The 23916-nt window shown below is 40.7% G+C and overlaps 1 protein-coding gene and 1 long non-coding RNA gene across 3 annotated transcripts in view; one reads left to right on the top strand and one right to left on the bottom strand.

Annotated features, from left to right (window-relative positions):
* The window catches only part of SPMIP3 (sperm microtubule inner protein 3), a 35492-nt gene extending 28265 nt beyond the window's left edge, over positions 1–7227 (bottom strand). The window contains exons 1-2 of one of the 2 annotated variants that reach the window (XM_020905039.2): positions 7129–7227; positions 6418–6466 (exon numbers count right to left, since the gene is read on the bottom strand). The gene's annotated coding sequence lies outside the window, so the exon portion shown is untranslated. The remainder of the gene's footprint in view (positions 1–6417; positions 6467–7128) is intronic. The other variant, XM_020905038.2, reaches the window with a different exon arrangement.
* The window catches only part of LOC110144913 (uncharacterized), an 87677-nt gene that overhangs the window by 5593 nt on the left and 58168 nt on the right, over positions 1–23916 (top strand). The window contains exon 2 of the long non-coding RNA XR_011490380.1: positions 15328–15407. This is a non-coding gene — a long non-coding RNA (uncharacterized lncRNA). The remainder of the gene's footprint in view (positions 1–15327; positions 15408–23916) is intronic.

The following is a 23916-nucleotide window of genomic DNA, read 5'->3' as shown; positions in this document are numbered from 1 at the left end:
AAGAATCTGCCTGCCAATGCAGAGGATACAGGTTCGATTCCTGGGTTGGGAAGACCCCCTGGAGAAGGGAATGGCAGCCCACTCCAATATTCTTGCCTGGGAAATTGCATGGACAGAGGGGTTTGGCGGGCTAAAGTCCATGGGGTCACGAAAGAGTCAGACATGACTTAGCAACTAACTACCACCACCACCAACATGTATTAACTCCTATCAGCCTCCCAGTAATCCTATTAAGTGTTTATCACTACACTTTACTGACAAGAAAACTGAAATTCTGAGAAGTAAAGTAACTTCTGAGAATCCATGGTTAGACTCCTCTAGCTCCAGAAACAGTTGTCTTAACAACTGTGCTCTATCAACACAACCACGGGGCACCCTGACCATCAGCCAAAACAAAACTGGGATAATACAAAAGAAGCAGTAACCAGGAGGGAGGAAGAACTAGAAAAAAAGAGTGTGATACCTCCCTCTTTTCCTTGGATAACTTGTTGGCTTCTGTCCACAGGCCAGCTGGTTGCTTTACTTCACCTCTGTTTTTCAAGCAACTTGAAAAGTTTCAAACAAGATCATAATAGAACAGTTCGGCTATCCAACAGAATCTGTTCATTACAAAGTGTGTTTTTACCTTCAGCACTGGTGTGTTTATTTAAAAAGAGAAAAAAGAAGGCAGAAAGAATGAAAGAGAGAATCTGAGCAAACACAATTGAGCTCTCTCTTAAACTCAGAAAACATCACTGCTGGGATTTCAGTTCACTAGAAGTGACATGCTGGAGAAGAATGCAAGATATTTAGGACATTTGTGCTCCTAACCAAGACAACACCAAGTGTGCCTCTGATGATGGAGTGATTGCTCAGTGCCTAGAAATTCTGAATCAGCACCACAGGGAACATCAGTCCTGGGTGGCTGTGACTTGGCTATGTGGTAGAAACCCTTTCAGAGGAACAAATTAATAACTCACTTTGAGTCTAAGCCTAAGCTTCCAGAATAATCAGAAGACCTTGTCTGGGAGGGTGACCTTGCCATTTTACATCTTTAGAAAATGCCTCTATGATGCGTATAGGGCACCAAATCACATTTTGTGTGATTAGCTATCATCTCTTGAACACATAAGAAAATGTAGCTTGCAGTAGATATGTCAGTACATTTTATTTTAGTTAATCTTAAAAAATAGAGTCACCCACCAAATCAGAATGTGACTTAGGTATGAACATATGATAAACATGCCATCATTTACAAACTCACAGCCAACACTGCACAACTGTTATTAGAGGCACCGTGAACAACATATCTTTTATCACCGTTAAAATATATAATTTTTTAGCTACCTTAATAGAAGATTCTCCTTCTGATGTGCCCTTAATAAAATTCTTCCAGAACAAATATGAGTTCTGTCTATACTGTCATCCTACTTTTCATTCAAACTCATGTTAATTCTACAAAACCTTAAGCTTTTTTCTTTTTTTAAAAAACTGAAATACAATATGCTCAGAGTGAATAATTCTATAAAATAATATTAAAACCACACATAAAAAGCTATTTTAAATTTTTATATTTCATCTATGCATACACACACACACACACACACACACACACACACACACACATATGTGTATATGTGAGACTTCCCAGGTGGCTCAGTGGTAAAGAGTGTCCCTGCAAGCAGGAGACTCAGGCTGTATGCTTGCATTGGGAAGATCGCCTGGAGGAGGAAATGGCAACCCATTCCAGTATTTTTGCCTGGAAAATTCTATGTACAGAAGAGCCTGGTGGGCTACAATCCATGGGATCACAAAAGAGTCAGACATGACTTAGTGACTGACCAACAAAAAATGTGAATATTGTTTTCTTGGGCTCCAAAATCACTGTGAATGGTGACTGCAGCCATGAAATTAGAAAATGTTTGCTCCTTGGAAGGAAAGCCATGACAAACCTAGACAGTGTATCAAAAAGCAGAGACATCACTTTGCCAACAAAGGTTAAGCTAAAAACCATAGTTAGAGCTATGGTTTTTCCAGTAGTCATGTATGGATGTGAGAGTTGGATCATAAAGAAGGCTGAGTGCCAAAGAATTGATGCTTTTGAACTGTGGTGCTGGAAAAGACTTTTGAGAGTCCCTTGGACAGCAAGGAGATCCAACCAGTCAATCCTAAAGGAACTCAACCCTGAACGTTCATTGGAAGGACTGATGCTGAAGCTGAAGCTCCAGTACTTTAGCCACCTGATTCAAAGAGATGACTCATTAGAAAAGACCCTGATCCTGGGAAAGATTGAAGGCAGGAGGAGAAAAGGGTGACAGAGGATGAGATGATTGAATGGCATTACCAACTAAATGGACATGAGTTTGAGCAAACTCTGCGAGATAGTGAAGGACAGGGAAGCCTGGCATGCTGCAGTCCATGGGGTTGCAAAATAGTTGGGCATGACTTAGCAACTGAACAACAACATAAATAGCATATATACTTAAAAACTTGAATACACAGCAGGCATTCTCTTTCATATTTTTTGGTTTTCATTTAACAATATAATATGTTAAAATAATACAGTATATTAAAATTTTCCACACTGCTACAGAATAGTCTTAATTCTAATATTTAATGTTCTTTTGTGTTGTTTAGTGAGGCTCACCTATTACTCTATTTTAAACAGTATCCTGTTCACTCCCTGGACTCCTCATCCATGTTCTATGCTTGATTTTTCTCCAAAACCCTCATCACCATCTGCCATACCGTATGTTTACTTAGGTATCTTGTTTATGTCTGTCTTCCCCATCGGAAAGAGAGCCTTGAATGTTGTGTTCACAGCTGTATCTCTAGGATCAAAGATGATAACTGACACTTGGTAGACATTTAATAAATATTCTTTGAACAACTGAACGTGCTATAACTTATGAAACCCATCTCCCTAACGTTGGACATTTTGGTTATGCTGAGCTTTTATATGTTTGATGCAGTTGAATTAATTTATTAGGATACGTTCCTAGAAGTGAGTCAAGGTTTGGGCATCTTCATGGCTCTTTCTTAGGAGGATTTTAGTCACTTTCAATAATTAATTTTGGTACCGAAATCACTATGGATAGACCCCTAGGGCCTAGAAATTAAAATTTAATAATAGAATTTTTTATCATGCTGATGTTCAGGAGGTGAACTAAGGTAAATATATATGAGATGCACATTCCAACAAGCTTCCTCAAAGTTAATATTCAACATATTCAGCATGTTGACATCAGGATTTTTTTTGGCAACTTTCTGGTATTGTATATTATGGATCAAATCAAAATTTTATAAAATATAATAGTAGTCAAAAGCCTGCTAAATTCTACCAATTTATGGTAATATTTCTTAGCAAGTCATGAAGGAACTTTCTCAGCCTGATAAGAAGCATCCATAAAAACCTACAGCTAACATCATACTTAATGGTGAAAGGCTGACTTCTTCTTAAAATCAAGAACAAAACAGGATGTTACTCTTACCTCTCTACTCAACACGCTGCTGGAATTCTTAGTGCAATAAGGCAAGAAAATGAAATAAAAGGCATGCAGATTGGAAGGAAAGAAAACGATCCCTATTTGCAAATGACATAATTGACTGTAGGAAATCTCAAGGAATCTACAAATTAAGTCTTAAACTAATAACTGTTTTTTAACAAGATCATAAGATACAAAGTCAACACATAAAAAAATAAATATACTTCAAGTAAAAAAAATTTATAACACAACTATTTACAATAGCACAAAAAAAAAAAGAAAGAAAGAAGAAAAAATACTATGTATAAATCTAACAAGACATGTTCAGGTTCTATATGCTGAAAAGTACAAACTACTAATGAAAGAAATCAAAGACCTGAGAGATACTGTGTTCTTGGATTGGAAGACTCAACATTGTAAAGATGACAATTCTCCCTAAATTGATTTGATTTCTCTGGTTGAACTTCCCAGCAATATTTTTGGTAATAGATATAGACAAGTTTTTTCTAAAGTTTATTTGGAAATGCAAGGGAAATATTAATAAAATAGCTGAAGTAGTTTTGAAAAAGAGCAATCATGCTTTGGTAGAAAGGAGATGGAAAAAAACTAGTCCTCAGCTCACATCTATTATCAACTAGACATTTCACATGTGTTATTTCACTCTGTCTGCATAAGAGTACTGAGAGTTGTTTATTGGTATCCTGAATTTGTAGAAGATGTTAAATTACATGTTCAAGGTCATATATTCCCCAATAGCTCAGTGGGTAAAAATCCACTTGTAATGCAGGAGATGCAGATTTGATCCCTGGGTCAGAAAGATCCCCTAGAGCAGGAAATGACAGCCCACTCCAGTGTTCTTGCCAGGGAAAAGCTATGGACAAAGGCTACAGTCCCTGGGGTCTCAAAGAGTCAGACATGACTAACTAAACACACACACACATGCTAAGCACAGCCAGTAAACAACAAAAACCCAGATCTGCCTGATTCCAAAGCCTGTCTGCCTTCTCCTCTAGTACCACTGATTCACTGATTTACTCAGCAAACATTTAATGATCAACTACCTTCCCTTGGCATTGTACCAGGTACTGGGAAAAAGCATTTAGCCAAAAGTATGTGGTTTTGCTCTCCTGTTATATGGTAGAGGAGATGAAGTCAGATATGAATCAGAGTCGCACAAGGCAATTAAATTTGAAGCTCAGTGACTGCTGAAATAGAGTCCTCTGACGTTTGCTTTTAGGTAGTTGAGGGGCTGCATCCCTCCTCCCCTCTTTCAGAATTCTAAAGGAAAAGACTCTAAGACTGGATAAGTCACTTTTGCTTCAGGACATTTTCCCTGATAGGAAACTTTCGAGAAGCTCTCCTCTTGGAGATGCCCTTTTCGAGGTTGAGAAAAAGTTTGTGAAAACTGACACCAACTTTTATGGTAGGAAAGAGTTAAAAATAAGATTTGTTAAATCAAAGGTTTATGATGTCAAATGGATCCAGCAGCAATTACCTAGTAAGTTAATCAGCTTGTGGACCTTAAACATTAATACATGATAGCTAGCAAGTTATCTGGCTTCCCTGGTAGAATAGCTGGTAAAGAATTGTCTGCAATGCAGGAGACCCTGGTTGATTTCTGGGTCAGGAAGATCCTCTGGAGAAGGGATAGGCTACCCACTTCAGTATTCTTGGGCTTCCCTGTGCTTAAGAATCCACCTGCAATGTGGAAGACCTGGGTTCGATCCCTGGGTTGGGAAGATCCCCTGAAGGAGGGCATGGCAACCCACTCCAGTATTCTTGTCTGGGGAATTCTATGGACAGAGGAGCCTGGCGGGCTACAGTCCATGGGAGTTGCAAAAAGTCAGATGCAATTGAGCACAGCAGAGCACAGCAAATTATCATTTAATTCATCTGTCCAAAGAAGGGCAGAGGCAGGATATTAGTGTCAGGGTCCCTAGACTCTGATGTTGTTTATCTGGTAATTTTTGGAAGTAGAAGGGAGTGGCATATAATCCGGTGTACACATAGCAACAATTTACTTTCGAAATGTACTACATAACACCAGAGTCTGGGTGTCCCCTTTCCTTGAAGGTGTGGCATCTGTACTCTTTGTACCAGGGGAAGCTGGGCCCCTGGGGAAAGCCAGGTCCTAGTAATATGACAGTGCAGAATCCTGTGAGCCGCCCTTGCTAGGAGCATGAGAGCCTCGCTGACTGCAGAGTTACTCTGTGGCCAGGGCAATTGCTCTCAGCTGCTTTTGAGCCTGTGTGTCACGAGAGGACATTTAGAAAATGGTTTTGAGTAACTGAGTTACTTGCTTCTGTTTCCTCAGGAAGCCACGGTTCCCAGTTCGAGAAGGTTACCCACTTGCTCCCTTCCCCATCCACATTCCTGCATCTAACCCCCAAAATCTTACCATGAATTTTGCTGCCTGAATGTTGTTTCCTTCCTCCTTTTCTAATCTAAATTCCACCCATCCTTCAGGGCCTTCCTCAGGTCCTTTGCAATCTCTTACTAGGACTCTGAGTTTCGAATGGTCTCTTGTCTGCCCCTGAATTCCCAGAGCCCTTGATTAATTCTGTGATGCACTTTGGTTCTTATTGGTTCGTTGATTTCTGAACTCATTTATTCATCATTTAAGAAAATGTTTAATGAGTGGCAGTTTTGTGCCTGGCCTTGAATAAGGCTGTAGAGATTCTTCAACGAGTAAGAAAATAGTTCCATACAATGTCTTGCCTCTCAGCTAAAGTTATGTAAGCTCCTGGATGTTGGAACCATGTTTATTTTTTTAATTAATACATTTGATTGTGCTGGGTCTTAGTTGTGGCATGCAGGGTCTAGTTCCCTGACCAGGGATTGAACCTGGGCCCCCTGTGTTGGGACTGTGGAGTCTTAGATGCTGAACCACCAGGGAAATCTCAGAACCATGTTGTTTTGATGGTCTTTATTCTCCTTCTCCTTGTCCTCCTACCTCACTGTCTTGCAAAGTGTTCCCCATCCAAAGAAGTGCTCAGTGCATACTTTAGAGTGAATAAATAAATGAAGGAATCAGTCAGTCAACCAGCCCACTCAGTAATCTGGCAATCTAGTTAATAGGTTTTTTTTTTTTTTCCATTTATTTTTATTAGTTGGAGGCTAATTACTTTACATCATTACAGTAGTTTTTGTTATACATTGAAATGAATTAGCCATGGATTTACATGTATTCCCCATCCCAGTCCCCCCTCCCACCTCCCTCTCCACCCGATCCCTCTGGGTCTTCCCAGTGCACCAGGCCCGAGCACTTGTCTCATGTACCCAACCTGGGCTGGTTATCTGTTTCACCCTAGATAATATACATGTTTCAATGCTGTTCTCTTGAAACATCCCACCCTCGCCTTCTCCCAGAGTAGTTAATAGGTTTTAAACTTTGTTCTTGTATCATAAAGAGCCAGTTGCCTTAACATAGGTATATCCCATTTCTAGGAAAAAAATGTTGATCTAGAAAAAGCTCTTCAAATAATTCAAAATTGAGATATGAATATTCAGTTTCCAAAAGAATTCTTCACTTTACAAAGTGGTTTGCCACAAAGTTTCTCTACATCGTGAGCTCTTGTCCCTAGAGCATTCAAAATGCAATCAGCTATTCAGTAATGCAACCTCTAAGTGGGAAGAGAGAGGTCTGGGCAGTAACTGGTGTTACCTGTTTAGGCTGAAGTGGGTAGAGACCTCCTTGTTCTTAAAAGCAGTCCTCTAAGGACAGCAGTTATTTTAGCTGTCTCCAAGTACTGCAAAGGCTCACTGCAGAGTTATAGGACTTGATCTTTTTACATCATTCAAAGGGTATTATGATGCACTGTGAGTTAGAAACTTTTGGTAGGTAATGTCTTTCAAGTCTTGGACTTACTAAAAACAGAGATCCTTTGGTTTGTATGAGAGCCCAGCTGTACATGAAAGAAAGGATAAAAATTGGTGTGGAAAGGAAAACCATGTGGGCAAGTAACCTGGACTATTTAATCACTAGAAGTTTCTATAATGATTTTTCCAAAGACAACATAAGATCAAAGATCTGAGAGGTGCTGTGCTACAAGCACTATCCTTTGCAAGCTAAAATTGAGGAAGTAGGGGTTGGCCCCTGGAACAAATGAGTCTAGCTCTGCTTGGTCCAAGACTAGATTAGCCTCCATCCTGCTACTACTGAAGGCATCAAAGGAGACATTTAATTGGCCCTCTGTATGTCTTCTTTGGAAAAATATCTCTTCACGTTCTCTGTCCATTTTCCTAATCAGTTTGTTAGTTTTTTAGCTAATGCGTTATATAAATTTTTTATGTATATTTGGCTATTAACCTCTTACCAAACATACAATTTGCAAATAACTTCTCCCATCCAGTAGGCTGTCTTTACATTTTGTTGACAGTTTCTTTCATTGTGCAAAATCTTTTTGGTTTAATTTACTCTCATTTGTGTAGTTTTGCTTTTGTTGCCCTTGCCTGAGGATCCAGAAAAATGTTGCTAAGACTGACATCAAAGAGCATGCTATTATGCTTTCTTCTAGGAGTTTGATGGTTTCAGACCTTACATTTAAGTATATAATCCATTTCAATCTTTGAACATGGTGTAAGAACATGGCCTAGATTTATTTTATCATATGTAGTTGTCCAATTTTCCTGGCACCATTTTTTTGGAAGATACTATCTCTTCCTCATGTGTATTCTTACCTTCTTTGCTGTAGATTAAACCTACAATATCTCTGAGGTATGTCTGTAGTCATTTTGAGAGGTATAAATTGATATCTGATTATGGTTTTGACCTGCATTTTCCTGATGATTAGTGATGTTACTGAGTTTATTTTTGAGCTCTCTATTTTGTTCCATTGATCTCTGTGTCTGTAATTTTGCCCAGTACCTTATGGTTTTGATTACCATAGCTTTGCATAGTTTGAAATCATGGAGTGTAATACCTCCAGGTTTTTTTCTTCTTTTTCAAATTTATTTTGACTATTCAAGGTCTTTTGTGATCTCACCCAAATTCTAGGATTGTTTGCTTTAGGTCTGTGAAAAATGCCATTGATATTTTGATAGGAATTGGGTTAAATCTATAGATTGTTTTGGATGGTATGGACATTTTAACAATATTCATTCTTCTAATCCAAGAACACAAGATATCTTTCTATTGCTTTATATCATTCTCAAATTCTTTCATGAATATTTTATAGTTTTTCAGAGTATAGGTCTTTTACCTCCTTGGTTGTTTAGTCCCAGGTATTTTATTCTTTTTGATGCAATTTTAAATGAGTTTGTCTTCTTGCTTTCTCTTTCTGACAGTTCATTATTGGTATATAGAAAAGCAACAGATTTCTTTGTATTGTATCCTGCAGCTTTACTGAATGCATTGATTAGTTCTGATAGTTTTATATTTAGTATATATATATATATAATTATTATTTCTATGTCTATTATTATGCCACCTGCAAATAATGACAATTTTACTGCTTTTCCCCAATTTGGATGCATTTCATTCTTTTTGTTGTCTAACTGTTATAGCTGGGACAACTAATACTGTGAATAAAATACTAATACTTTGAATAAAAGTGGCAGGAGTGGCATTCTTGTCTTGATCTTAGAGGAAAAGCTTTCAGCTTTTCACAATTGAGTATGTGTTAGCTGTGGGTTTACCATATATGGCAGTTTATCATATACATCGTATATGTGCAGATATTGTAGCTGCCTGGGAATTTCCTGAAGTGCTTTGAGAAACTATTGATAAAGACATGTACTTATCTAGCAGGTTTTCTTTTCTTGGGGAAATGGAGTTTATGGTCATCACAGGAGTCCAGTGAGATGGAAGGAGCTTTCCTTTCAATAATTCATTCATAACCTTAATGCATGTTTAGCAGATTTATAAATTCATGTCTGTTACATTTGACAAGGCTTCACAAAATATTTAAGTAGATGAAAGCACAGCTGAGTTTCCAAAGGCTGTAGTGTGGAACAGAAAGAAAACTTGTTTGGACAGAATTCATTATATCTTGCCAGCATCTGGTCATCCTTAAAGAAATGCCTGCTGCAGCTAGAGGAAGCCTATGGACAGCAACAAAGACCCAAAGCAGCCAAAAAAATAAAAATAAAATAATAATAATAAATTTTTAAAAATTGAAGGAAGGAGGAGAATCACTAAGCCTCAGGAAGGCAAGCATTAGGACAGGTCTTGGGATCCCAGAAGCAGGGGTTCCTGGTCCACTGGGTACTGAATGATATGACAGTGACACAGCCCATCTGTCAGAGGGGAGGATCACATAGACTGTTCAGAGCCACTAGGAAAAAGGGACCAGGCAGCCACTCCAACTGCTTTCTATTTACATGATGCTGACAATTTACTGTCATATGAAGCTTATGTAAAAAATGTTTTTACTTGCTTTAATTGTTTGATTGTCCCATGAGATCAAGAGATAGGAAAGTCTGGGAAGAATCCCAAAGCAATAGAATGTCTCCTGAGTCATAAAATCATTTTATGCATGCTACAGACTGAATGAATGTGCCATCTGAAAAATGTATATGTAGAAACCGTATTCCCCAGTGTGATAGTATTTGGGGTTGGAGCCTTGAGAGGTAATTAGAATTCAATTGAAAGTGGGGCCCCTTTGATGAATATTTTGTTGTTCAGTCTCTCAGTTGTATCTGACTCTTCACAACCCCATGGACTGCAGCATGCCAGGCTTCCTTGTTCATCACCAACTCCCAGAGCTTACTCAAACTCATGTCTATTCAGTCGTGATGCCATCCAACAATCTTGTCCTCTGACATCCCCTTCTCCTCCTGCCTTCAATCTTTCCCAGCATCAGGGTCTTTTCTAACGAGTTGACTCTTCACATCAGGTGGCCAAAGTATTGGAGTTTCAGCTTCACCATCAGTCCTTCCAATGAATATTCAGAGTTGATTTCCCTTAGGATTGACTGGTTTGATCTCCTTGCAGTCCAAGAGACTCTCAAGAGTCTTCTCCAACACCATAGTTCAACAGCATCAATTCTTCAGTGCTTAGCTTTCTTTATAGTCCAACTCTCACATCCATACATGACTACTGGAAAAACCATAGCTTGGACTATACGGACCTTTGTTGGCAAAGTAATGTCTTTGCTTTGTAATATGCTGTCTAGGTTTGTTTCTTCCAAGGAGCAAGTGTCTTTTAATTTCATGGCTGCAGTCACCTCTACAGTGATTTTGGAGCCCAGGAAAATAAAATCTCTCACTGTTCCCATTTGATGAATATAATGTCCCCTTAAGAAGATAAAGACAAAAGAGAGAGAAACTCTGCATGTGCATGAAGGAAAAGCCATGTAAAGACATAGTGAGAAGGCAAGTCAAGAAGAGAGCTTTCCTCAAGGAACAAATCAGCCAGCACCTTCATCTTGGATTTTCTAACTTCCAGAGCTGTGAGAAATAGATTTCTATTGTTTTAGCTGTCCTGTCACATCGAGAACAGCGAGGGAACAAGAGAGTGAGACAAATTGAGAACGTAGCATTGAACATATACATTACCACGTGTCAGATAGATAGCCAGGGAGAATTTGCTCTATGGTGCAGGGAGCTCAATTCGGAGATCTGTGATAACCTAGGGGGGTGGGGATGAGATGGGAGGGAGGTTCAAGAGGGAGGGGACATATGTATACCTATGGCTGATTCATGTTGATGTGTGGCAGAAACCAACATGAAATTGTAAGGCAGTTATCCTCCAATTAAAAATAAATAAATTGTTAAAAAAGACAAAAAAAAAAAAAAACCCCCCAAAAACAAACAAAAACCAAGCTTCCCTGTCTGTGGTGCTTCATTATGGCAGTCCGGGCTGACTAAAACAATACATCTTATTAGTTTGCCTTCCAGCTATAACCCTCTGCTCCCTGATTAATATAGTCACTGACAGCCCAGTCACCCAAGCCATAAATCTGAACAGCTAACAATCCTGGCGTCTCATCTCTCACCTTTAGTATCTCGCTAAATGATTTCAGTTCTTCCTCTCACTCGTCTTACTGCGCTGTTCTCATCTCCCCCTGGACTTCCGCGTGGAGGGTGGTGACTTCGGTGTGGAGTCTGTGCGCTCTCTGCCTCCCCACCTCCCATCCCTGCTTCCTTCTTGGCCAACACAACCTCAGTTCTGTTAGTGCTGCAGTGGGCCCAGCCCCGGCGGATGATTCATGACTAACCACAGGCAATGTGACATTTCTGTCCTTCCTCGTGGCTTGGAGTAGTCTTGTGACATGGTCTGGCCAGTGGGACATAACAGAGTCTGTTGGGGAGTTGCTGAGCAGTCTTTTCCTCGCTAATCAATGAGACATCTTTTCCCACCCACACCTTTCTGAGGGAGAACACATGTCTGGACCACTTTGTGGTCAATGAAGGCTGTGCCATGACATCTGTTGGTTCCTGGATCTAGAACACTTGTCCCTCTTTGTCTGCCTGGCCAATTTCTAGGCATTCTTCCTCTAGGGAGCCCCCACCATGCACCTGACCTTGTAGGCACCTGGTGACTATGTACTGTTTACTTGCCTCTCAGCCTCTATATGCCTGATGTTGACATCAGAAGATATCTCTTTGTGAGAAGAAGGATAGAGTGAGAAATCTGACCTTTCAAAGCCTAGGGTTCAAATTCTCACTGTGCTACTTTACCAGTTCCATTGGTCATCTCTTAATCTCTTTCTTTAGTTTGAAAAATGACAATAATCATATTATGTATGTCATAGGATTTTTGTGGAGGATAAAAAATGTGTAGCATGTATGGCACCCCACTCCATTACTCTTGCCTGGAAAATTCCATGGACGGAGGAGCCTGGCAGGCTGCAGTCCATGGGTCGCTGGGAGTCGGACACAACTAAGCGACTTCACTTTCACTTTTCACTTTCATGCATTGGAGAAGGAAATGGCAACCCACTCCAGTGTTCTTTCCTGGAGAATCCCAGGGACGGGGAAGCCTGGTGGCCTGCCATCTATGGGGTCGCACAGAGTCGGACACGACTGAAACGACTTAGCAGCAGCAGTAGCAGTGCATGGTAACATCTCATCAGGCATTAATTGCTGTTGATATTTCTGTTCTGGTACCCATAGAAAATCACTCATAGGATGGCTGAACTCTGATTCTTAATTCAATTCTGAACTCCTGACTTCAAGTCCAGTGCTCTTTTTAATGGACTGCAGGGAGTTAAAGAAGCAAATGCTTTGCTCATGTCTTGGGCTCAAGTGTGCTGCTGTCACTGGCTGTGTAGTGACAAGTACATACGCATCACTCAGTTACATCCAGATGTCACTGGTGGTCTGGCCACTTAGAATCTAGATAAGATTGCCTCAAACCCACAATATTGTTCCATGCGGAAGTGCAAAGCCCTCTCAGCAGCCCTGGGACCACATGATGGAAGCCATGCATCTAGGATGACAGAACAGTAAGTCTGAAGCAGCTCACTCCATGATTTTGGAGCCAGCAAACAACCCTTGACTTTGGACTTTGTTTAGGTGAAAGCACACTGGGCTTCTGCCTTTTTTTTTTTAAATTTTATTTATTCATATATTTATTTTTGGCTGTGCTGGATCTTTGCTGCTGCATGAGAACCTTTTCTGGTTGCAGAGAAGGGGGGCCACTCCCTAGGTGCAGTGCACAGCCTTATCATCGCAGTGGCTTCTCCTGTTGCAGAGACTGGGCTCTAGGGCACAGGGGCTCAGTAGCTGTGGTACATGAGCTTAGCTGCCCCACAACATGTGGAATCTTCCTGGGCCAGGGATTGAACCCACGTGCCCTGTATTGGCAGATGGATTCTTAACCATTGGACCACCAGGGAAGTTCAAGTTTCTGTCTTTTTAAAGCTCATCTCATCACAGCTAAAGCCACATATCTGCTGAGCAGGACAAGAAATATTTTCCTCAGAAGTAATCTTGTTTTAAATAGGGTTTTCTCACCCACTCACTCATCCTCATTCATTCATTCTTTGGAAAGAGTTAAGTATTATATATTGATACTTCCTTCACTTCATACTTAGCAAAGGACAGGAATTTGAGTACAAACACAAGGGCACTGGGAAAAAGCCAAATGGTTATTATGACTAACATCCTTTTTTAGTTCCCAAGTCTAGTGTGGCCTGTAGGAAGCAACGATTGACCAATAGCATGGTTGTCACAACACAAAGTTTACAGTCATGTTTTTAGAGCTAACAATAACCACGGTAGGATGTGAGTATCTGTACCGTTTTCTTGTGGAAACTTGTTTTGTTTCTCTTCCTTTCTTTGCAGCTCCACAGAGTATGGCAGATGAGTGTAAATATTTCTCCTTGTCTCCAACGAGGCTTTGAACACTAGGTCTGATGTTTCTGATGTTAATCACTTGGACTTTGGCTCCTTGCTATAGTGTCGTTGGAAAATGGCAAGATCCTAGAGAGAAATGCCTCAGATGGGAACCTGAGCCACATAAGCTCACATAAGAACATAAGCCACAGTCAAAATTAAGTTTATGGAAAAGAAAGAAATGCAAAAAATTTTTTTTGTTTATGTAGATTTTGGAAAAAGAGTCATATTTGCTCTGTAACTTCCATTTGTCGAGAACTTACCACAAGCCTGACAGGTTGTAAAGGACTTTGTAAGATTATTTTTCTTAATTCTCACAATGATACAAGGTGAGGAATGCAAAGTTCATTTTACAGGGGAAGCCAATGAGGCCTGGAAACCGTCAGTAACTCACCCATAGTTACACAAGCAGTAAGGGTAGTCTTTGAACCCAGGTCCGTGTGACTCCAATGGTCTGTTTCAAAACCATCAATTTTCTCTGCTTCCATTGAGCATCCTGTGAGCACAGTGGGAAGACTGGGTCAGAAGACCTTGCTTGGCATGCAGTAGCACCCTGATTTTGAACGTTCAAACACTCTGGCCTTCTGATTTCTCATCTAACAGCATCGTTTCCTTTTATGCCCATCATCAGCAGCAAATCATTGTCCCACAACCCTATCCTTCTGTTTCTGTGATTTCCCATTTTCTCTCATGTGATGATTGATTAATGTGGAGAAAAGTTCTGGGAGGATTTTATTGGGCAATGGACTGGGTGGTTCCATTGGGAGGTTCCTGTAGGAAGAAAAGGAACTGCAGGTAAATTACGATTCCTCTCCCACTCCGGCTCCCTTGGACCACAGCCCTTGTCCTGGAAGTGAGTGACTCAGCACTTGTGATGGGAAACAAGGCTGAAGTTGCCAAAGGAAACCAAACAATTCTTATTTACCAAACTGTCAAAATCCTATCATTGCAATTAAGGAGATAGGCAATTAACTGTGTCTTAATTACAGCAGCTGCCACTTCATCTGAATGCTGTAATTTGCACAGAGAATGGGAGGAGACTTTAAATTAATGTGTGTCTTTAAACAACGAAAAACATTGATGGAGCCGAAAGAAAATTGTCAGCAGTGGTCATGGAGGCCTCTCCTAAAAAGAGGCATTGTTACAAGATATGCTTACAGAACGCTGCAATTTTCTTCTGCCTTTGTTGCCTAATGGCTGTATTCTTAATAAATGCCAGAAAGACATTATTATATCCTATTTTGTCTGCAATGCAATTTAGTGATTTCAATAGCAATATCATCTGTGAAATCCTCTGCAAGTGTCATCTTTATTTTTTTTTTTCTTAACTCAGCTTTAAAACAAAGATTTTAAAATGAGTCCAGACTCATGGACAGTGAAACAAGCTTTTAAATTTAGGATTTTAAAGGGCAGTCAGATTCGCATCTGTACAACTGTTCTCTGAAGTGAGTTTTAACATCACACCTTACATACAAGGAAACGGAGGCTCAGAGTAGTTAAGAAACTTGCTCAGGGTCACAGAGCAAGCTATGAAGTGGCCAAGCCCAGATGTGACTCCAGAGTTTGTTTTTTTTCCCCAAAGGCTGATTAACAGCATGAAGTCAAGGTGCCACAGAGGGGAACCCCAAGCCAGGGAGTGGACAGAGTTGCGGCAAATCTAAGGTGAGTAGCATTTAGAAGTTGCTGGGTGTCAGAGAGGGGGCTGGCAGGTCAGGCCAGACAGCTGCATTTAGAGCTGGGCTTCAGTCAGTGGGAGGCCCCAGGGTGGAGGGGTAAGAACATAAAGCTTTCAAGACAAACTGACTGTGCTTCAATTTCTGTTCCTCCATTTAGAAGCCAGGCGACCTTGGGAAATGTCCTTATTGTCTCTAAGTTTCACTGACTTCAATGCTCTTCATCTATATTTGGGGACTAGGTCAGTTTTGCACTAGTGCTGTGAGCACAGAAAGGGATAACACAGGCGCAGTGAAGCCATCAGCAAATGTTAGCTCATCCCTCCTCTTTCCAGAAGGGATCCCAGCTCAGATCTGGGAGGCACGGGTGGTGGTGGTGATAGGGAGGGTGTTCTGCCAGATTAATTAAAAATATCCAGGAGCCTATGGTAAGAACTAGATCACATGTTGGGGAGGAAGACAGTCTAGCAACAAGACCATGATGCCGGGTCTCCAGGACCAGGCCGATGTGGACAGCAAGTACGACAGACTTCATGCTGGGTCTGGCAGGTGGGTTCAAAGGCCTCCTGCTTCAGGTCAGAGTGAATCCTAGGACCTGAGTGTGACACTAAAAGGCTTAGCTTTGGGGGAGGGGGGCCGCTGAGCTGTGGGGCTGGGCAGGCTTGCACATCAGAAAACCAGCTGCGTGGCCCTGGGTCCTGTTTTCCTCCAGCCTCAGTTCTTGCAGCAGAGAAATGACAGCTGTGGTAGAGGAGAGCGGTGAGTGAGGGGCAGGGCTGCCGGGTTGCCAGCTACCACCTTAGCCAGCTTGGCTGGACAGTCGCTTCTCTTTCTGATTGAACTTTGACCTCTCTTCCAGAAAGACAGCATTTTCAATACAATATAATAATACAGTTAAAACTGCGTAACAGTATAGCTGATGCCATAAGCACCTTCACAAGAGAGGTTGAGAGCTATAGACAGCAGCCTCCCTGACCTTGCCGACAATGACCTAACTCTCCACTGCCTTCCTTTGCTTTCTTCCTCACTCCTCTGACCAAGGTCAGCACCCAGGAAAGGAGCTGATGTTTATCATCTGGATCCTAATGTAATCTGAGGTTTGGCTTGCCTCCCTCGGAAGAACAAGCATTTTAGCTTCTCCATTTGTAACCCACATAATTACAGAGGCATCACTCATCTAACCATCAACAGACGTGCTTAGACAGGAGACCGTGATGCTCTGTCTTAAAGAGCTGCTAGTAGCTTCCCAGAGAGGAGGGCAGAAGACGAAAGAGCACAGGTGGTGGTGGCCCAGGGGGCTGCAAGGCAGAGGAAAGGTTGAGGGGGATCATCCCAGTGAGCCTTACTGTCTCAATAACTGATATCCTTACTCTCTAGTGGCAGGAGGTTGCCATCATAAGGAAGGCAGACACTGCATCTTATAAATCTTGTATATCTAGATGTAGCACAGAAGCAACAAATGTTTACAGGCTCCAGTCAACTGGAATTAACATTTGGCAGACTTCAGGGTCTGTGCCCATCATCCTGTAATTCAGCCATATGAAGCCACCTGAAACTCTCCTTTGCCCTCACAGGATCACAGAAAGTAGAGCTCAATGAACCTTGGAGACCATCTGGTTAAGTTAGGAAACTGATTAAGACCATAGTAAGGTTTGTTCATTCATTTGAAACTACTTACTGGAGCACCTAGTGTGTGCTGGGCATGGTGCTAGTTACCAAGTGTGAAGTGAAAGTGTTAGTTGCTCAGTTATGTCTGACTCTGTGGCCACAGGGACTGGAGCCCACTTGGCTCCTCTGTCCATGGGATTCTGTAGGCAAGAATACTGAAGTCGGTTGCCATTCCCTTCTTCAGGGGATCTTCCTGACCCAGGGATCAAACCGTAGTCTCCTGCATTGTGGGCAGATTCTTTACCATCTCAGCCACCAGGGAAGCCCAGTTACCAAGTGTACTATGGTTACAAAATAGGCTGCAGGCAGACCTCGAGAAAATCCTCATTTCTCTTAACCTTGTCTTTACTTTTTTGTAACCCATGGGAAGGTCAGCGAGCCCCCTGAGAATTCTATCTAAGGTGTTTTGTAGAAGTAATTTAATGAGATTCTCAGGACTAGAGGACAAGAGGCAAAGAGTCAGACATGACTGCTTAACTAACACTCAGTTTTGCCTGCTGTGAGTGAAGAGCTTGGAAAGAGACCAAGAGGAACCTTCTTGGAAATAGAAGAAGGTTTGAGAAGAGTTAAGGAATCTGTGAAAGAGGGGTCAGAAGACTCAGAACCCTAGGAGCGAGGAGCCGGCAGACAGGCAGAAGTGAGTGGAAGCCCCCTGGAGCCTAAGGACAGAGGGGTGTGGGTGTGGAGGGCTCCCCGCCCGCAGGGGGCGACTGCTGCTCGGCGGCACTACAGCTGCTGTCGTGGGAGAGTGGGCCCAGGGAACGCAGGTCTTCCAGAGTTTCCAGAAAAAACAGATTTCTAATGGAATCTTTCTGACTTCCCGTACCCTGAGCAAGCTGAACAAAGCAAGTGGTTGAATTTATCGTATTAGCCTTTCATTCTTGTTCTCGCCCCTGTGAATCTCAAAATTAAACAATTTACATGCATCAAAGTAAAACAGATTACCTCTCCTCTTTTTTAATCTCCTTCTTCATATTCTTTGCTTTAACAAAGGTCCCCAAATTAATTATTCACAGTGCTGTATGTGAAAAATTTAATTCAGTGGTAGAACTCCATTAGCTGAATCCATTCCAGGGGGGCACACTGGGGGTGCCTTCACCAGCTGAAGATGGGGGGCCTCACATACCAAGGAAAGGCTGCCTGACTGGGACTCCTGTTACTGTGAACAGTGTTGTCCTTTCTGCTCTGTTCTCCTCAGGCTCCTGCATTGTCTCGTTGACGTGGAGAGAGTATCCCAGGAAGCTCTCTTTTCATAGACAAGGAAACTTCAGCTTCTTCAGAGCTTTCTCTCTGCCCCTGGAGACTGGCATTCCCAGATGAACCCCCAGGGCTCCCAGGGTTAAGGTGTGGTGGGTTTTCTGGTGCCCCAGGAGAGGTGATCCTGGGGAATAGGTGTGGCCTCATCAGTCAAGCCAAAGAATGGGTTTTGTCCAGGGCATCAGGGATTTTAAACATTCTCCAGGTGGCGCTAGTGGTGAAGAACCCACCTGCCAATTCAGGAGAAGTAAGAAATGCAGGTTCAATCTCTGGATAAGGAAGACCCCCTGGAGAAGAGCATGCAACCCACTTCAGTATTCTTGCCTGGAGAATCCCATGGACAGAGAAGCCTGGCGGGCTATGGTCTATAGGGTCACAAAGAGTCGTACATGACTGAAGTGACTTGGCAGCACTCATTCTTTATTTGTGAAGCTAAGAGAATAATTTTTAAAATAACTTTTAGCTGCAGATGTGGAATTTAGGAACACTACTAATTTGGGAATTACTTGCTTATAGTCACTCCTTACAAGAAGCAGTGGGTGCTTAGAGAGGACTGCTTCTGTTAACTGACCTGCTTCTATCATTTCAACATCTTTTTTGAGCCCTTTACTGTCTGCTGAATAAGGACCAAACTCCTTCATCTGACATTCCTGGTCCTCCATCAACCAGCCGCCATCTCATTTAGGCCAGCTCTCCACACGGACATCATGCTCTAATCTCCCTAGGCTATTTGCAGTTCCCTGAACACTTCATAAAGTTGACTTCAGTGCTTTTATTTCTCCAACCTGATATACCCTTTGCTTCATTGTCCAATTATTAAAGTTCAATTGTTTGCTTCTTTAAACAATTATTGTACATTGGAACTACAAATATAATATGAAAAAGAACTAGACCTTGTCTTGCAAAAGTTTAGAATCAATAAAGGGAAACAGACATAGAAATAAATGAGCTCTAAGCTCTCTCTGCCTGGCTAACTCATCATTTTCCTCAGGGCTCCTATATTCCTGTCCACTGGAAAGCTTTCAAGGACCAGTAATGGTTGAGTCATGTACCATAGTTATCATGGTAATTGCCTAATTTCCCCCACCTAGGCTCTAGGCTTCTCAAGAGAGGAGACTTTTTAAATTCATAGTGGCTTTTTCAGTGCTTGGGAGTTTGGTTATTCAGTAGACATCTATTGAACAGAGGAGTGAATGAATTGTTAGGCAAGAGGAAGCACACAGTTCTGGGAAAGCAAGTAGAGGGTGCACTCATCCTAGTCATTAAAGCCAGAGAATGTTGTCCAGAGACTGCCTAGGTTGAGTTCAGGGTATTAACAAAAGTAAGAACAATCAGTTAAGGACTTTGAGTTTCTGATTCCATATGTAAGGTGCTTGGAAATGGCCACTCACTCCACTGTGATATCAAGTGAAAAGCTGAACAAACTGAAAGCGTGACTTCTTAGATGTGCAAGAGACGTGAAGTCACAGGACTGCTGCCTCCAAAACTGGAGAGACAGAAAGATGAATACAGAGAATCACAACTTACTGGAGCAGAAACTCAGGAGCAGAAAATGGGTGAGAACCAGTGTTAGGGTTGGAAAACCTAAAATGATATCAACAAATCACAGAAGGCTCAGTGTGGACAAGTAGGAGAGACAAAAACTCCAGGGGGACCCAATCACAAAGGGGTCCCCCACTTTTGTGAAAATAAGAGAAAGATCCCCTCATGCTTTTGGCAGGGGGATGGGAAGAGGAAACATTTGAAATGCACCAGAGCATTTTGTTTTTCTTAGCAAGGCTGGAGAAGCTATTTTACCAGAGTCCAACCTGCTGAAGCCTAAGTGACCTAGAGGAAGGGAAGTACCCAACTCCAGCCCACCCTAGAGGGAGCGACTGAGAAGCACTGGTGAAGTTCATAACCCAGCAACACAGGCTCACCGAAACTGAGGCCAATCATAGGGCTTTAGAGCGCCTTCCCTTGCCCCACACTTCACCACATGACTAAACTTTACTACAGCAGTTTCTTTTAACTGGTATATCAAATAAGATGTCAAGGGAAAAAATTACAAAACAAATTAAAAGGCAAACGCACTCTGAGGAAACTGAACTAGTATCAGAAACAGACTCGGACATGGCAAAGCTATTAGAACCATCAGACCAGGAATTCAAAACAACTATAGTTACAGTGTTAAGAGCTCTAATGGATAAAGTTGAGAGCATTAAACAATGTAAGCAATTTCATTACAATGAAAGCAATGTAAGCAGAGAGGTAGAAATTTTGAAAAAGAACCAAAAAGAAATGCTGGAAATCAAAACCTTATAACTGAAATGAAGAACGCCCTTGATGGACTTATCAGTAGACTAGATATGTCTAAAAGAACCTCTGAGCTTGAAGATATAGCAGTAGAAATCTTCAAGACTAAAAAACAAAGAGGAAGAAGACTGAAAAAAGCAGAACAGAATATTCAAGAACTGTTGGACAATTGTAAAAGGTAATGTGTATGTAATTAGAACATCAGAAGGAGAAGAAAGAAAGAAAAGGACAGAAGAAATATTTGCAAATTGATTGAGAAACTTCCCAAATCTATGTCAAATACAAAACCACAGATCCAGAAATTTCAGAGAATACCATGCAAGATAACTGCCAAAAAACTACACATAGACATATATTCAAATTACAGAAAATCAAAGATAAAAGGGAAAAAAAATTACAAGATAAAGAAAAAGCCGGGGGTGGAGATGCAGAAACACTTTACCTATAGAGGAACAAAGATAAGAATCACACGCAACTTCTCAAAAATTATGTAAGCAAGAAAAAAATGGAGTGATGTATTTAAAGTATTGAGAGAAAAGGTCCAACCTAAAAATATGTACTCTCTAAAATTTTCCTTTAAATGTGAAGGAGAAGTAAAGAATTTTTTTTCTAACAAACAAAACCGAGGAATTTTTGCCAGTAGGTCTGCCTTGCAAGAAATGTTAAAAGAAGTTCTTTAGAGAGAAGGAAAATTATATAGGTCAGAAACTTAGACCTACATGAAGAAAGAGCATTAGAGACGGAATAAGTGAAGGTAAAATACAAATATTTACTTTTCTTATTTTTTATTGATACAACAATATTTTGAACAGTTTGTTCAAAATAATAATAGCAAAAATGTAGTCAATTATATATGCCTACATATGCATGTATGTTTATGTACATATGCTTGTATGTGCTTATATATAAGTCAAATAAATGGCAGCAATGACACAAGGAATGGAGGGAGGAATTAAGATTAGGCTGTTATTACTAGGTACTTGCTCTCACTCTGAAGTTATATAGTGTTATTTGAAAGTAGAGTTGGGATATTTGTAAATGTATATTCAACCTATAGAGCAACCATGAAAAAAATTTTTATAAAGAAGTATAACTGAGATGCCAAGAAAGAGAGACAATGGAATCTTATAAAATGCCCAGTTAAAACTTCAAAAGGTAGAAAAAAGAGTGAAGGACAATAACAGGAACAAAGAACAAGGGCAACCAGTAGAAAAGAGTAAAAATCATGTTAGATAATGATCCAACTATATCCGTGGTGGTCTGGTCGCTAAATTGTGTTCAACTCTTGCATCGTCACGGACTGTAGCCCCCCAGGCTCCTCTGTCCATGGGATTTCCCAGGCAGTAGTACTGGAATGGGTTGCCGTTTCCTTCTCCCGGGGACCTTCCTTACCCAGGGGCCGAACCCATGTTTGCTCTATTGCAGGTGGATTCTTTACCAACTGAGCCACCGGAGAAGGCTATATCCAAAGTCACTTTTAATGTCTTTAGTCTAAATACCCCAAATGAAAGACAGAGCTTGTCAGAGTAGGGCAAAAACAAGACCCAGCTATATGTTGTCTATAAGAAACCCACTTTAAAGTCACATATAAATTAGAAGCAAATGAATGGAGAAAGATATACCATGTTAACACTAATAAAAATAAAGTCAGGCTACCTGTATTTTAATCAAAGCAGGATTCAAAGCAAGGAGGATTATCAGGGCTAAACTGGGGCATTACATAATGATAAAGGGGTCAATTCTCAAAGAAGACATAATAGTTCTTAATGTGTATGTGCCTAACAGCAGAGTGTCAAACTACATGAGTCAAGAAAAAACTAATAGAACTGCAATGAAAAATAGATGTCTCCATTATCGTAATTGGAGATCTCAACATCCCTCTATCAGAAATGTATAGATATAGCGCAGAAAATCAATAAGTACATAGTTGAACTCAACAATACCATCAATCAACTGGATGTAATGGACCTCTGTAGATTGCTTTATCCAACAACAGCAGAATATATATTCTTCTGAAGCTCACATGAAACACTCACCAAAATAGGTCACATTCTGGGCCATAAAACACATCTTAACAAATTTAGAAGAATGGAAGTCATACAATATCTCCTGTTAGACCACAATGGAATTAAACTAGAAACCAATAGCAGAATGATAATTGGAAAATCTCCCCAATACATGGAGATTGAATAAAACATTCATCAAAGAAGGAACCTCAAGAGAAATTAAAACATATTTTGAACTAAATGAAAATGAAAATACAACTCAAAATCCATGAGGTGCAATGAGAGCAGAGCTTAAAGGAAAATTTTTAGCTGTGAATGCATATACTAGAAAGAAGAAATATTTAAAATCAAGAATCTAAGTTTTCACCCCAGAAACATAGAAAAAGAGCAAATTAAATTCAAAGTAAGCAGAAGAAAAGAAATAATAAAATTTAGAGCAGAAATCAATAAAATTGAAAACAGAAAATCAACAGAGAAAATTAATAAATTCAAAAGCTAGTTCTCAGAAAAGATTAATAAAATTGATAAATCTTTAGACAAGCTAAAAAGAAATCAAAGAGAGAGAACACAGGTTACTAATATCAGATATTGTAACAATAATTATATGAATATTAATAAGCTCAGATATGCAGATGACACCACCCTTATGGCAGAAAGTGAAGAAGAACTAAAGGGCTTCTTGATGAAAGTCAAAGAGGAGAGTGAAAAAGTTGGCTTAAAGCTCAACATTCAGAAAACTAAGATCATGGCATTCGGTCCCGTCACTTCATGGCAAATAGATGGGAAACAGTGGAATCAGTGGCTGACTTTATTTTTGGGGGCTCCAAAATCACTGCAGATGGTGATTGCAGCCATGAAATTAAAAGACGCTTACTCCTTGAAAGGAAAGTTATGACCAACCTAGACAGCATATTAAAAAGAAGAGACATTACTTGCCAACAAAGGTCCCTCTAGTCAAGGCTATGGTTTTTCCAGTAGCCATGTATGGATGTGAGAGTTGGACTATAAAGAATGCTGAGCACCGAAGAATTGATGCTTTTGAACTGTGGTGTTGGAGAAGACTCTTGAGAGTCCCTTGGACTGCAAGGAGATCCAACCAGTCCATCCTAAAGGAGATCAGTCCTGGGTGTTCATTGGAAGGACTGATGATGAAGCTCAAACTCCAATACTTTGGCCACCTGATGCGAAGAGATGATTCATTTGAAAAGACTCTGATGCTGGGAAAGATTGAGGGCAGGAGGAGAAGCGGACAACAGAGGATGAGGTGGTTGG

The sequence above is a fragment of the Odocoileus virginianus genome, chromosome 11 (genome assembly GCF_023699985.2).
Source record: "Odocoileus virginianus isolate 20LAN1187 ecotype Illinois chromosome 11, Ovbor_1.2, whole genome shotgun sequence".
Lineage (NCBI taxonomy): Eukaryota > Metazoa > Chordata > Mammalia > Artiodactyla > Cervidae > Odocoileus > Odocoileus virginianus.
The sequence above is the reverse complement of the archived record's forward strand: the minus strand, read 5'-3'. Positions and strand labels throughout refer to the sequence as shown.